This window comes from Protopterus annectens, chromosome 1.part2 (genome assembly GCF_019279795.1).
Source record: "Protopterus annectens isolate FY-2018-M chromosome 1.part2, PAN1.0, whole genome shotgun sequence".
NCBI lineage: Eukaryota > Metazoa > Chordata > Ceratodontiformes > Protopteridae > Protopterus > Protopterus annectens.
Genome location: NC_056727.1, coordinates 433,599,941 through 433,615,870, shown reverse-complemented (window position 1 = coordinate 433,615,870; position 15,930 = coordinate 433,599,941).

The window sequence follows — 15,930 nt, the reverse complement described above, 5'->3', positions numbered from 1 at the left end:
ATGTTCCCCCTCTGGTGGTGGACGTTTAGTTCAACAAGTTGAGGAATGAAAGTGAGTGATGTGATATTGCTTGATAAGTAAAAGTAAGCGAGCAAAGGTGAGGATACTGCTTATTTGATTAGGGTGAGTAGGGTGACGCTGCCCTAGTAAATGGTTATATGATTGTTCATACTGTGATCAACAAATTAAAATGTCATTTAATAAAGTTATGTTTATGGAGGTCTAATAAAGGTCATCAAATGTACTTTTGTGTGATGTATTTATTGAAGGGGACCAGAACAAATGAGGTTTGGGAACAAAACAATTTGCTCAGGGACATCTTTGGGGGAGGGTCATGTAGGAATAGTAATTGGAGTTAAGATGGTAATAGAAGAAAGTTAATGTAGTGGGGATGGATGGGTTAAATTGAGAAAGTAGGAGGGTTGGGAGGAAAGAAAGTATGTGTAAGGAGGGGCTTACCTCATTTTGTGTGAATGTAACTGGATAAGGGATCAGATTTTAGTGTGAACTTGCTACCTACCCTCCCTCCCTCTCTTAGGAACATTGAGGATTCTGTGGTTATTTTATAGATTTGTTGTTTAAGTGGAGAAGAGGGGTAGGCTTGTCCCTCTTCTGTTCCCCCTCTGGTGTTGGATGTTTAATTCAATGAGTTGGAGAATGAAAGTGAGCCATGGGACGCTGCTTGATAATAAAAGTAAGTGAGTGGAGGTGAGGATGTTACTTATTTGATTAGTGTGAGTGGGGTTATGCTGCCCTAGTAAATGGATATATGCATGTTCATGCTGTGATCAATAAATGAAAACATTGTTACATAAAGTTATCTTTATGGAAGTTTAATAAAGGTTATCAAATGTCATTTGGTGTGGTGTATTTATTGAAGGAGACTGGGACAAAAGGCACTATTATGCAGCAACAACTCATAAAGAAAAGAAGACAGAGAAAAAAAAAATCTGAAGACAACCAGTAACCATGAAATTGTTTTAACTGCTTCTGGAAACTCTTGAGAAAGAAAATGAAAGCAAACCACTGTGCAAATACACACCTTGATTAAAGGTTGGTTAATAAATACTGAATTCCAAAAACAAACAAACAAAAAAAAAACAACCTCCTCAGATAAGGACTTTCATGCTATTGCACTTATTCAGACCATACAAAACCTTACAAATGCACAGTTTAAGTAAGAATGGCAATCAGGCATGATTAATAAAATTAGTAACCATGGAGCCCTAATTTAAAATCAATGATGTAACCTCTTTGTTTTAAGTGGCAGTTTTAAAGGTATATTCCCATTAAGGCGAAACCCTTTGTTTGCCTGCAGCAATAACATTTATTTATTTATTTATTTTATTTTACATTTGTTGACCGGGATAGTCAGATTGCATTCATGTCCATTTTCAGCGGAGGCCCGGGGACAAAAGCTCCAAGGTAGACTGAGCCAAAAATATAACAATGAAGACATAATTACAAGTAAGCTATTTACAGAGGATACATGGAAAAACATGAGATACACAAGTTCACAGGTATAGTTATCCCTGGTTTAAGTCAGGGGAAAAAATTGACAGTAGGCAGAAATAAATATATTATATTTTAATTCATCTCATCCAGTCCTTCCCATTATACTATCCCATCTAATATTCAAATAGCTTAACTGTAAGACCATAAACTCAAAATTATGCCCACTATTAGCTTTCACATGTCTATTAAGGGAACTAGATGCTACATCTCTCCTTATATCTCCTAACTGCTCTAAAATTCTGTCTTTAATAACTACAGTTTGTTTTCCCAACATAATAACACAGACAATTCTTACACATAGCTAAATATACTAGATCTTTACTCTTGCAGTCTGCTTATAAATGGGGGAAATACTCTATTTTTGTTAGCAGATGAATAAATGAATTTTTTTGTAGTTATAGATCCACACACTTTACAGGACCTACATTGGTATGTTCCTATTATGTCTGAAATCAATTCAAATGTCTTTTTATCCTTCATGTAACACAATCACCTTTTACTGACAACCTATTCCTAAAGCAGAACCCTGGGTTATTGCCTACAACATTTCTAGGCCCTTCATCTGTTAACAAAATGGACCAATTCTTTCTTATAATGTCACATACCATACTGATGTTATTAGAGTAGATCAAAGTAACATTCACATTATTTTTGTTCATCTTCCTAAAGCTATCAGAACTTTCTTCATTACATCTATGATTCTAAAAACAGTCTTTCCTTATTATTCCTTTTCAGCCTCACCTCAACTGAATCTATCACTTCATTCTTTCTATCCCCCCTTTTTCAAATGAATTACTCATTGAATTAAATACTTATTGTAATTCTAAATCATTAGTGTGCAGTCTAGAAGCTCATAAGAACTGTCCTTTTAGTATATTTTTATAGATATAATTGGGATGCATACTTGAAAAGTGTAAGGTTTTATTCTTCCAGCACATGTTCCCAAAAATCCCTGTTTTAAGATTTTCTAACCCATGTATTGAATTTTTTACATCCAGGAAATCAATACTCTCATTCGATTTATTAACTATAAATCTTAAAATGTTTATACTGTTATTAATTTTATTGACAAACATTGGGATTCATGAAGCTTGCACCAGGTGCAGGCGTATCGTAGGTGGTATAACGCCAAATATGGCTGCTGAGCGATTCAGGTATGATCCAATTCCACGTGCACTACTGGTGTACGCTAGATCTGTGCAGCCCTCAGCTTAGGTATGCTAATCACCCCATGCACAGTGCTGCACCATGCAAATGAAGGTACATAGCGATACATGAAGTGGTGCAGGCGTAGCGTAAGCCCACAGAAATGTAAACCAATAAACACGGTTTAGATTTTTCCAAACAGAACATCGGAGATATGAAAGCGGACCAGATTCATGTATTACAAAGTTAACATATGCCAATGGCTAAATATACAGCCAATGGCATAAGAAAAGATGCAGAACACCTAAAAAACAACATTTAATGTCATGTCCACAGTAACTCAAAGTACAACCGCAGGGCATGTGTGCGCAAACGGGAACACAAAGAAAATATATACAAATGTCATAAAATCGCAATGTAATACAAATCAGGATTTCACCATAATACTCAATGGTATGCATGGTACACCACAACCAAGCTGCAAGGGTTGCTAAGGGTCTGCGACAGTGTTCTGCACAGTAACTATGAATTAGTAGTCAATGCCATGCAAATGAGGCAGGTAATACTGAATCGCAAACGTCTCGCTGGATTAAGGATGTACCATACGGTGCAGTGCTACAACACTGAGGAGTGGCTCAGAGGTATACATGACATCAGAAGTGGGGTGTGCCACCGTAGCTGTAAGCACATTGGAGCAATGCAAATCTGGCCTGGCCGTTGCTAAGCAAAGCCTCAGGACAAGAGTGGGGAGGTAGGTATAACATTGTTTAGCTGAGAGCACATATGGTGCCTGAAAGCACATGTGTATGGAGATAAAAACGTGCCCGAAACCCGGTAAGCGGATGCACGCGCCGCGCACCATAGCACAAACAGGAAGGTCAGGGGAAGAAAATAAGGAAATGCTGCAGTAGGGTAATTGGAGTACAACTGAGCAATTAACACCTATTAACTCACAGTGGGCAATCAACGGCAGCTGACAAGTCTGCTCACAGAAACCTGCAAAACAGGATAGGGGAGGTGTTGGATTGCAAAGAAAGGAGAACTGTCATAGCAGAGCAAAGCAAACCTGCAGTAGACTGGCAATAGAACACCTTATGCAAGATAAGCCAGGTCTAGGAAAGTACAAATGAAAGCAGGCTGCTGGATGCATGCCAGAAAATGGTAGGTGAAACATGAAGAAATGTAAAGGAAAGGGCAAGAGGTAATCCACAGCAGCCAAATGTAATGCAACACCAAAGGCACCACAATAGTAGTTCCTGTCGTAAAACACATAAGATACCCTGTAGCTACGATTGTACATACACACCCTATGACATCATCGGTGTTCACAGCACAATAATATAAAGTGTGAAAGCACCCCACACACACCTGTGTATTCCTAAACACTGCACCATAGGTGTAAACATACGGGGAACTTTTAAAATGTACATGTTGGGAGCTGCCATAGCTGTGATACATCACCATGTGTTAGAGACTGACGGTGTTGTGGAGGATGATGCTGACAACCACCACAGGCCCCGGAGGAGGAGAAGAGTGTTCAGACCAAGGGTAACCTATCAGGGGCTACATGATCTGGAGATAGTAGAGCATTACAGGATGGACAGGGACATCTTACAGCAAATAGTTGAGCTGTGCTGGCCACGCCTGAGATCCAGAAACAACAGAGGGGAACCCATCCCAGTGGACAGGAAGGTATGTGTAAGCTTGTGAATACTAGCCACAGGTACCTTTCAAAGGCCAACTGGAGATATAATGGGGATCTCACAGGCATCAGCATCCAGGGTACTACACCAGTTACTGGATGCCATGTTACCACATGCCAATGAGCATATATACTTCCCCTGAACACAGGAGGAGTTGGCCAGCAATATGCGTCACTTCCACCATGTGGCACACTACCTGGAGGTGCTGGGTGCGATAGACTGCACGCACATACATATCAAGTCACCACCCGGTGAGCATGGTAGGCACTACATAAACCACAAGGGATTCCACTCCATCAACTGCCAGGTCATGTGCAATGCCCAGGGCATTATCATGGATGTGTGTGCTGGCAGCACTGGAAGCTACCATGACTCCCATATCTGGCATGTCTCACAGCTGTATTAGGTATTTGTCAGGGGGGACATCCCACATGGCCACCTTGTGGGGGATGCTGGCTATGCACTGGAGCCATGGATGATGACTCCCATCAGAAATGCACACACACCCATGCAGGAATGCCATAATGAGGCACACGCACAAACCAGAATCATCGTAGAGCATGTGTTCAGGATGCTGAAATCATGGTTCCATTGCTTGGACATATCTGGTGGAGCCTTGCAGTACTCTCCAGGCACATGTTCCCACATCTTCATAGTATGTGCCATGCTACATAATATGATCCTGCGGAAACAGCTGCAGCAGGGACAAAATGGTGAAGGCCCTCATAGCCCACCACAATTCCCAAGGCCATCACAGGCACAGAGGAATTCAGACCACGAACACCCTGTGCCAGCCCCAGTAGGCAGACAGAGGCATGCCCAATATGCCTATGCCTTGGCAAAGAGGGAACGTATAGCACATACTCTGACAGTGTAGGCCCCTATGGACTGACACACCTCTTCACCTGCACACACAGTGAAATGGATGGCACACACACATGACCACCTAAATTGTAATGTATAGATGGGCTACTGTGTGAATCCTACATAGGCAGCCTTCAAACCATTGTACACACAACAGCTATTGAAACAAGGAATGTCAACACCTGAACAGTACACGCACCTATCAGCATATGTTGGTACTGTGTGTATAAGTTCCCAGGTACATCAGTAGGTACACGCCTGATTGTCAGAGGCCATACATCAATTGAGGCACACAGTGTCTGCTGTCACCACAACATTGAGTAACCAACTGTCGCTCAGTGGAGCAGAGGCAATTGAGGGATCCCATGTGTGTAATCACTGTTCCCCACACCCTCTGCATGGATTCCCTGGTGCATTAATGAGGGGCTCCACGTAATTTAATCATGGATGTCGTGTCAAGGCATGGGGTGTACCCATGACAGGTATCTGTCACCCCAGCATGCTCCACCTATGGTTGTTTGAAGGTGTAGCACATTATAGTGTGTGGCTCACTGTGATATACATACCCAATGCTGGAGCACATCCATTACACATCACATGGACATACCATTAATAGGACTCATCCATATGTAAACTAACTGAGTTACCCATGTGATTGCAGTATGGAGTAACAGCCATAGTATAGTCCACATACAAAATGCCATAACATGTGTACAAATCCCGGATGCCCAAGTGATAAATGCAGTGACCGTCATACATGTTCCCGGTCCCACGTCCTGCAAGGGATGTAACGTAGTCCCAAAGGCATGAATAATGCATGTCGGATGCAGGTCAGCAGATCATGTTTAGCACATGTTAGCGGGAATATGCGTTGCCCAGTGCTGGTAAGCGTCGTTTAAATATGACTATATGGATATGCTCGAAACAGGGTTAGACTTCTCTGAATACCGCGCAGATCATGGTCAATGATGTCCAGAACAGGTGAAACCAGCATTATTCACCCTTGTACTAATAGTGCCTGCTCTGAAGGATAAAACGACCACTGCCAGGAGTAGAACACGTAATCATGTACACAATCATCTAACACTATGGTAGCCAAGATGTACCTATGGCAGGTGTGTAATGTGACAGGTTCAAACACAAACGTGCGGAGTCCAGGAAACAGTATACACCGACAAGTACACAATTAAAGGTGTATTCTGCCTGTCACTCTCTCTGTCAGAGAGATATATATATATATATATATATATATATATATATATATATATATATATATATATATATATATATATATACACATATATATACATATATATATAATACAGATAGAAAGGGTGATAGAGAGATGTATGTTGATATATACGGAGTCACCGATATCTGCAAATATATAGATAGGTCAACGACATGTACACAACCATGGAGATACAAATAAATAGGATACTGCCAACTATGGAACGTGTCACATACTGACACGTGTAACCACGAGGCTGAAAGACCAAAAGAACACAGTACCGGAACACTAGAACAGCGAGTAATATTATCACGATATGAAGGGACATTTATTTACCGCTGCCGGTGTTGCGGTCCACGGAGGTACTGTGTTCAACTGTGTTTGTGATTGCCGTACTCTGTGTATGTGTGTGTTGAGGGTGCCGTGTGCATTTTCGTGTAACTGTAATGTATGTGTATGTGTGTGTGTCTGCATCATGTGTCTGTTAGTGCTAACTCAGAGGTAGATCATTACAGTAGGTGTGGTTATAGCTAGCCGTAGGCATACAGTTACCACCTGTCCCACATTAGGAGGGACAGCCCCTCCCTGGGCAGTTGTGTCCTGACATAAAACATTAAAAAGGGCAAATGTCCGAGACTGTAGGACATAATTATGTCCCATATATTTTGTAATAGTGTAAGAAACATAAATGATACATGAAATATGATAAGTAGCCAAAGTCCTAAAAGAATAAGTATGTATTCAGGATAAAAGTATGTGCTATCCTGTGTACTGACCATGGGTATGTGTCGGCCTGTAAACACCGATGTGTGTCCCGCAAATATCCCACTATGGCCCTTTGAAAAGGTGGCAACCCATGCTAAAGAGGTTCAGTTACCAACACAACTGCAATGAGTGCAAATATCTGGGACAGAAATACATGGGACAGTTGTCATTTAGTAACATTCCTTTACATATCGCTGTATTTCCGGAGGTATGGAAGTATCAATCTCACCTGCATATTATATAGAAAGCAATTAACAATGGCCCAATGTATATGCCCGTAACAAAAGTCTACTAACTGATAGGTCTTTAATTAGGGAAGGAGCCCACACACATATATGGAATATGTAGAAATGCAAGCACCACAAACCTGTATATGCTACGCACACCCACCTACATCCCCCACACATGAAACTATAGCAATACAGACTGTAATAACATCACAAACATCCACTCACTCAATTACATCTGCAGAAGTGTTAACATACCTTGTGAGAGACACATTTTTAAAGGCGCCATGTGAAATCGTAGCCGTTGTATAATGGAACAGACAGCGATGTTACAGGTTTTGTTTGCAATAGTCCCTTATCAGACGGTTGAGATAATAGGTAAACTCACATGTAGAACCACATACTCTAGCCGTCACACACAATCCACGGGGGACATGAATCCAAAATATCCGTGTCTCTACACATAGCAGTTGCAATTACACACAACAAAACACATACAGGCCGTCCCCCCGAAGGTAGGGCAAATGGGCAACGCCCAAGTGGAGAATTCAATTATACCCCACTATTGCCATGTAATTGGCGAATTGAGTAGCTGCACAGCTGATGTGCATGTAATAATTTACTCAGGAACACCAATTGGCAGAAGGAAACCACATGTTACAGGTATCGACGTATATAAGGATGACTTGCCAGACATTCAAACTGTATGCTCATACCATAGAACTGTTTAAACAGTGTAAGAGAGATAGTTATGAAAGTTCAGAACACTAACAAGGTATGTAGAACACTCAGTATGTTAGCGTATGTATAGCCTGTTTTGTCTTTAATTAAAAGTGTCCGCAATGCATAAAGTGGGAAAAGGTATTATGTAGTGATGTCTTGCTGAGCAGAGTAACGCTTGTAGAAATTGTGTGTCCTGCAGTGGGCCATAAGGTAAACATTACAGACACCACAAGGGATGCTACATGACGGCTTTTAACAGAACAATTCCATACCACCTGCCAACAGTGGTAGGGTATGTCCAACGAGTACGTGCCATAGCAGGGGATAGTATATGTTGATATACTGTCACGGTAGGCATGTGTATGGGCATATATTGACAATGACATGCCTAAGGCGGTCCTGCTGTGCAAGCATGCTTTGCATTATGGGATAATATGTAAAATATGTGTAATGTACAGTATTGTAGGTAGATATGTCAGATATTCTACACAGCATAACAGTCATATCATGCATACCAAAGGTATCATCTATTGGCATGTACAATATACAATAACAGGATACATATGGCTTGTAGTCACGGGGCACTGTAACAGCATGACAGCTAATCAAAATGGAAGAGCTACTCAATTAACCATGCAGAAAGGACATGTAATAGCTTCACAGGTTCATAGTGGGGTACTATGCTGTCTGGCAAGTCTATGTGTAAGCCCAACTACAGTGTTTACACAAGCGGCACCTCTCTAGGGTAGTGTCCTGTCTGTGAACAGCAGAGCCATGTGTTACCTGCACCTCTGCACAGTACAGCCACTGCAGTGATCCCTGGCGTACATGTGTGTCTCCCATCCACCAAGTGAGGTATCACATGAACAGTGCTACTGAGTGTCCCTGCGTGATGTACATAGGAATTATGTTCCAAAGCATGGTGAGTGTCTGATTTGGGAATGTAACCCTCAAGCACATCCCACTCATCATTGCGTGTGTGCACATATCCATGAGCATGTTGCTGTCAGTGGCTTTTGCTTATGTCACTTATGCAGAGTATATCCATAAATATTGTTGTGGACATGGGCCATGTATGTTCAGTAGAGGTCACCCCTGAGTATACAGTATGCAAATGTGTACAGTCGTGGTGTCCGTAGTTCTGCTGCATACGTCAACCTTCGGAGCTCAATAATCCTCATGGCGTGTTAATGTTGTGATATGTAAAGCCGTAGCTGTTCTGTAAGGTACACCCTAAACGAGGTGTTGTACCCTTGAATGTGTATATATGTCAGGAGTTCAGAGGTACAATGGGTGCCTATGTTCCAGCTAAAAACCCAGTACAGATAAGGGTGGCCACATAGAAGGATATCCACGCCACATTGGCAATATGGTTATCAAAGGAGTGGGTGCTACCTACGTGTGTACTACAATCACATACAATGTGACATGTATGTAGGGGACTACCACCAATATGATAGTCAGTGGGTGATTGGTGTAATGCAAAGGGGATGTTCATGCACCTTGTGTCATGCAGCTTGAAGCCATAATATTGATATCAGGTATCCATCACAGTGACACCATTATGGAGGGAGTCAGTATCAGCTGGTGGATCAATCATGGCACTTTGTATGCAGTTGTCTGGAAAGCTAGTCAGGGAAAGTCTCTCTGTGCTAGCCTGTACCTCAGGGAAGCATATACCGAACATGAGGGGCCCTATGACTGAGGACTGTGGTACGCCAAGTGTAACTGAAATACAGTAGGTTCTATGGTATGCTACCCTCATTGTGTGGGTCCTGTCTGTGAGCCACTTTGCATAACATCCTGAGACATAGGGGTCGATGTGCAGGTGGATGTGTATGTTGTTAATACCAGAATGAAGAATGGTGCTGAAAGCTAATGAGAGGACAATGTAGGCTGTGTGGACCCCCTTACTGTCATCAACTACCCTGGTATCTGTATCAAAGGAGTCCACCAGGTGTAGGAGCCATGCTCTGGCCCTAACAAGTCCCACCTGGATGGCATCAAAGGACTGGAGCCCACCAATGTCTCTGTGAATGACTTCCATGATGATGTGCCCCATAGCCTTGCAGAACAGTCCAGTCAGGTGTATAGGGCAATAGTCCCTCTGGTTCATTGTGGCGCCACCTGTGTGGAGTGTGATAACTGTTGCTGTGTGCCATTCAGGGGCCACAATGTCTGATACAAGGCTATTACTGAATCTGGTGGCCAAGTGGGGAGACATGTCGTTCAGAGGTTTGTGTAAATCACAGCCTGCGATGTTGGCCGGTCACATGGAGTCAGTCTTCCAGGCCTTAGAGAGTGCAGGTTAGTACTGTATAGTTGTGACCGCAGGGACACCGCAATGTTCCTGCATAGATTGTGGCCCTGTAGAGAGTGAGAGGGTGTAATGTTAGCATTGAACCCATCCACCAGGATGTTGCCAACATCACTTGGTTCTGTAATGTTCCTGAGTAACTGTCATATGTCAGAGCAGATGTGGGTATTGCCATTGACTACTGACATACCTCCATAATGCCTTGTGGTACATCCTGGAATGTGTCGCAGTAATGTTTACGTAGCTAGATTCAGAGTATGTGATAAGGGATCCCGTAGCCCTACTGCAGCTGACCAGTGAGCTACCCCACCCATAGGATTGTAGTCCACTTTGCAACAGCCTCCACCTTTTGTTGTACATTACGTCCATGGAACTGGACCCCCAGAGTGGTGTCTGTTATCTGGTGGGTACCATCATGACTCTGTTTGGAATAGCATGATCCATGCAGTCGTGTAAGTGTTAATGAAGTGCACTGGGGTATGTTTCAGCATTTGTATGTGCATTGTCCATCTGCACGGGTGTCATGACATTTACTACTGCTGTCATAAGACGTCTGTAGTAGGTGTTGTAGTAATCTTGTACTGTGTATGCCGTGAAGGGTGTGGTGCCGGGATGTGGATAACAAGGGTGATTAGCATATGTTCAGAAACCACCAAAGAGGGGATAACCCCAGGTGTGGACCACCAGTCACATGTTGGTAGTGTCCATGTCTAGGATATTGTTGGTCTTGGAGGTGGTGTGTATGGGTAGATCCAACCGAGTGGAGGTTATGAATCCCGGACAGCGTTGGCCTAATGTGTCAGTACATGAGTGGCTATCCCAGTTAAGTGTGGGGTAGTGTCAGTCTCACATCAGTAGTACCTGTCTGAACCCTACTGTCCAGTACACCAAGAAATGAGGGCTGGTAACCGTGGGGTATGTTGTTGAATCCGTAGCATGTTACAATGTGTATAGCAGTTCTGGCCACAGTTAGTTGCACGTGGATCACCTCTGATGCATTGTGCTAAGTAACTAGCCAGGAGGTGTGTACAACATAGTGGAATATGGGAACACCTCAGCCGTGGGTGTTCCAGTCTAGGTTACATGACTGAAAGGTGTGGTCTGCGTATACATGACTGAAAGGTGTGGTCTGCATATAACCTGTCAGTGCAGGTGTGCTCTGCGGAGCCTAGAGGGAGGTCCCAGTCACTACAGAGATATTGAAGTGGTCCATTATAAGGAGTGCCTTGCCTGCGTGCATCAGAGATGAAGATGTCAAGCATTGAGTCACATGACCCAATGTTTTGCTTGCCTGTTCCCATTCTGGTGGTGAATGTTATTGGAAACTGTGCAAGACAGGCAGTATAGGAGCAGCAAGAGCCTTACATGTTATCTGTACTCCCAGGGCTGACAGGTGCAGGTAATCTGTGCCAAAGCATCGTGTTTTGTTGACCATGTCAGTCAAAGCAGACAGATACTGGATGCCTGTGGAATGACAGCAGAAGCATAGGCAACTGTTGAAGTGAAACAGTCAGTCATTGTACAGTGGTATCAAGTCCGGACGAATGCATAATGCTCCCCAGGGCTTGGCCAATACCTTCAGGGCTACAAGACCGGTGAGCTATTGCATGTCCCTGCACATGTAGTCTGTGAAGTTGCATCTCAGGGCAGTCACACTAACATGGAGAATGACAGTCAAATTGTACCTGGTGAGGTGTGGCACGGGTGCATAGAATATGTTGCGGAACCAGTTACCCGACAGCTAGATGTAAGCGACTATCGCCTTGTGTAGCCTACTGAGTGGGACATCAGTGTGACCGCCTACAGAGTCACCTATGACTGGTGTGTTGTGTATGTTATAACACCCTATTGGCTGTATGTGATGGGCACAAATGAGTCTGTGGGCTATAAGTTATTGTTGTTGTGTTTGGTGATGGGGGCTGCCTTTGGTGCCTACACAGAGTATGGAGAGGTTCTGCAAAAGTTGTACTCATACTATGTGTGGCCTGTGGTGGTGAAGATCTTGTGAGAGTATGTGATGAGTGGGGTGTGTTGCAAATGTTACACGTCCCCACATGACTGTCTGGTTCAGTCTGGGTTGGTGAGAGCATTACCCCCAGCATGGCTACATATGTGCATCTCCCACAGGCTATAGTCTCGTATGTTGGGAGGAGAGCATTGACTGTGTACATGAGACAATTGCTCTATTGTCACATGTACACCATATTTATCATATAGACAGGCAATAGCACTGGTACGTGACAGTTGGACATGCCTGTATATTCAACCATGTCTCACAAGATATGTGAGTTACGTGTGTAAAACAGCTGTTGTACTGTAAGCAAGCTGGAAATGTAAGGACAGACAGTGTACTTGTGAGAAATGGTTTAGAATGGGTACTATATTAATTAGTAGATCATGAAGTGTTCACAAGTTCTGAACAAGTGCTGAGCATGAAAATGCAATACAGATAGGGTGTTGGATAATATCAACCCACAAGTGGTGACGACAGTCATAACTGGAGGCACTGCACTATTACTCTGCTGAGTATGGTCTGCAAGTCCATGAACCTTTATCAATGTAGATGTTAGCAGTACAGACGTAGATGACAGTACGGATGTTTGACTACATGTACCTTCGTATGTCACAGGAGTGTTCTACCAGTGGCCTGTTGACAGAATCAACACTACAAAAGGTGTCAGAGTGACATGTGCATATCACACCAGTGGCAGCTACAGTAAAACAGGGTTAATGTGTTGTACTCCCCCCTCATTGTAACCCATACCACACAGACAAATGTGAGGCATCTGTGTATGTAAGGATGTGAATGGCCATGACCTATGAGCAATAGCTGTCTCAGTGTTGTGGACAACATACAGAATGGGCTTTGTGGGTGAGGTGTGTGATATATGCGCACAATCTGGCAGATGATATTAGCATTGTCACCGCTAGGTGAATATCCCTGTACCCATTAACTACCACCTAGTCAACATTATGGACACTGTGTAAGGGATGGTGCTGTGCAGTTCACCTCCCTGAGTTAGTGACATCTTCAGGCCTATTAGGTAGTCATACGAGGCACCCATGTCATGACAGGGTGCCATCCATGAGCATGGAGATCATTGGACAGGCATACTCAGCACTCGGGTGACCAATATTGGATCACATATCACCTTTAAGGGGTATTGGCCATGCGTGGATGGGCGATACCAGCCTTCACAATCCTCACCTCCACTATGCAGCATGCTGGCTACCTTGCATAAAGACATGTGCTACACTATGATGTTGGACATGCTACATGTACATATCCTGATCTGAAAGACACATGTCATGGACAGCCACCATCCTACTACTAGGATCGCCACATGCTGGACAGATCCCTGTGCCATACATGTGACATATTCCCGCCATACCATGCAACCCTGTCCATCAAAGCTGCACATGTCATCTCTGTCATACATGGTGTGATGACCACATGGTAGATGTATTATCAACTGTCTGGATCAGTAATGTGGCACTGATGCACCTCATGGTGGCAAAATGGCTGTCAGATACAGCTAAGAAACCTTGCCCATACATGCTATAGTTGATAACCATCCCTGCGAATGACATCCGGGTAGCCATTGTCCCATGTCTATCACATGTGCAATACAGGCGATCCGTGACAGGATGTTGAACTGCTGTACAGTGCTGAGTAGATGTATATGGCAAAACACATGCATGTAAAGATATCCATGCATATGTGTGCGTTGTCACTACTCAAGTCCATTAAGGCAGTGTATGTGTTGATATTAGACATATACACAGCATCAAGGTCAACAGCATTACTGTGGACACTTCCAGGCATGTGCTGATAGGTAAGAACACCAGTGCAGGCAAAATGACATGCTCACATCAAGACGGCATTCACATGGAGTAAGAACAATGTAATGAGGTGACACACATATATGATGATGATATCCAATGCATAACGGGTGTTACATGTGTGTGACACAAACATGTCAGTCGTGTCAGTGTCTTGATGGTTTGTAAAGATAACTGTGCAGATGTACTAGATTTAATACAAATGTATGTGCAGCCATATCTCTGTACATCTCTGTGATACTGTGACCTGTCACCATCATTATGTCTTGCAGATAATGCCTTGTTCATGCCTGCCAGTGTACAGCCGCCAGGAGGATGATGTCCTCATCCCGTACCTCCATGAGAACTATGAGGTTTTGTTCAGGCATGTGCCACAGCATGCGCAGCAGCGTGAGGACCTGTGGCAGAACCTTCGCAGGAGGGTTAATGATGTGGGTGGCCAAAAACCGCAACCACCAGCAGGTGCGCAGACACTGCACGGACTTGATACAACATGCAAAACAGCGTGCCACTGCAATCGCCAAGGAACAAGGTGGAACAAGTGTTGGGCCACCAACCCAGCCCCCACTCACACCCACCGAGGAGATACTGGCCAGTCTGGGGACACCCTCAGAACAGCATCCACAAACACTAGCTGCCATTGTGGAGGTGGGTGTCTCCCAACCAATGAGCCTGGAGTTGCCTGGTAAGTCAGTACTGCACATATCACTATTATACCAATTTAGTTGCATGTGTCACTGTACATTATGTAATGTAACATCATATGCAAGGTATGTTTACACACATGCTGCATACTACAGTATGCTACCCTGTGTATGCACACATGTAAATACTATATGCTATTGTACAGGTGAATGTGTTAACATGCACAGTGCACCCTGTGGCTGTCATACAGTCATGGATAATGTTCAAACTGCTGTGTCACCCCTATACAGGTACCTCTGGCGTGCCGCACAGACATCAGTCTGTTGCAGGTGAGACTGTCATCAGTATCAGGCTGTTAAAGCATAGATCTATTCATCATGTGGCCAGTTAACACTTGTACACTTGATGTTTGGTCCAGTCACGATATACAGATCGCATCTCCCATCATTCACACTGGCTACCCATGTGCAATATATACAAATGAAATGATACACTGACATGAAACCACAGTATCTGTCATTGCTACATGTGTGGACAGCTGTGCATACAATGGTGGAGGTGTTGTACAATGTAGGCATGTGTACTATACATTGGAACAACACATGTGTGGTACACAAACAATACCACACAGTGAGCTGGGATATGGGCAGCCCACAGGAGTCAACATTGTGTTATATGCCCCTGCAATGGGTACACCCATTGTGATGTGCCATCTGACATGTCCCAGACACGTAGTATTCTGGCTGCAATATTGTCACACTATCCCATAACACATACCCCACATACCAAACATGCAACCCGTTGTCTGCATAGCCCTGTGGATGGTGACATATCTGACATCTATGGGTGCAGGTCATATGGGACAACACAGACATGTGAAATAGATGGCCGTCACAAACATTTGGCTAACACATGTTCACACATGGCCATGGGGGATGGCCAGAGACATGT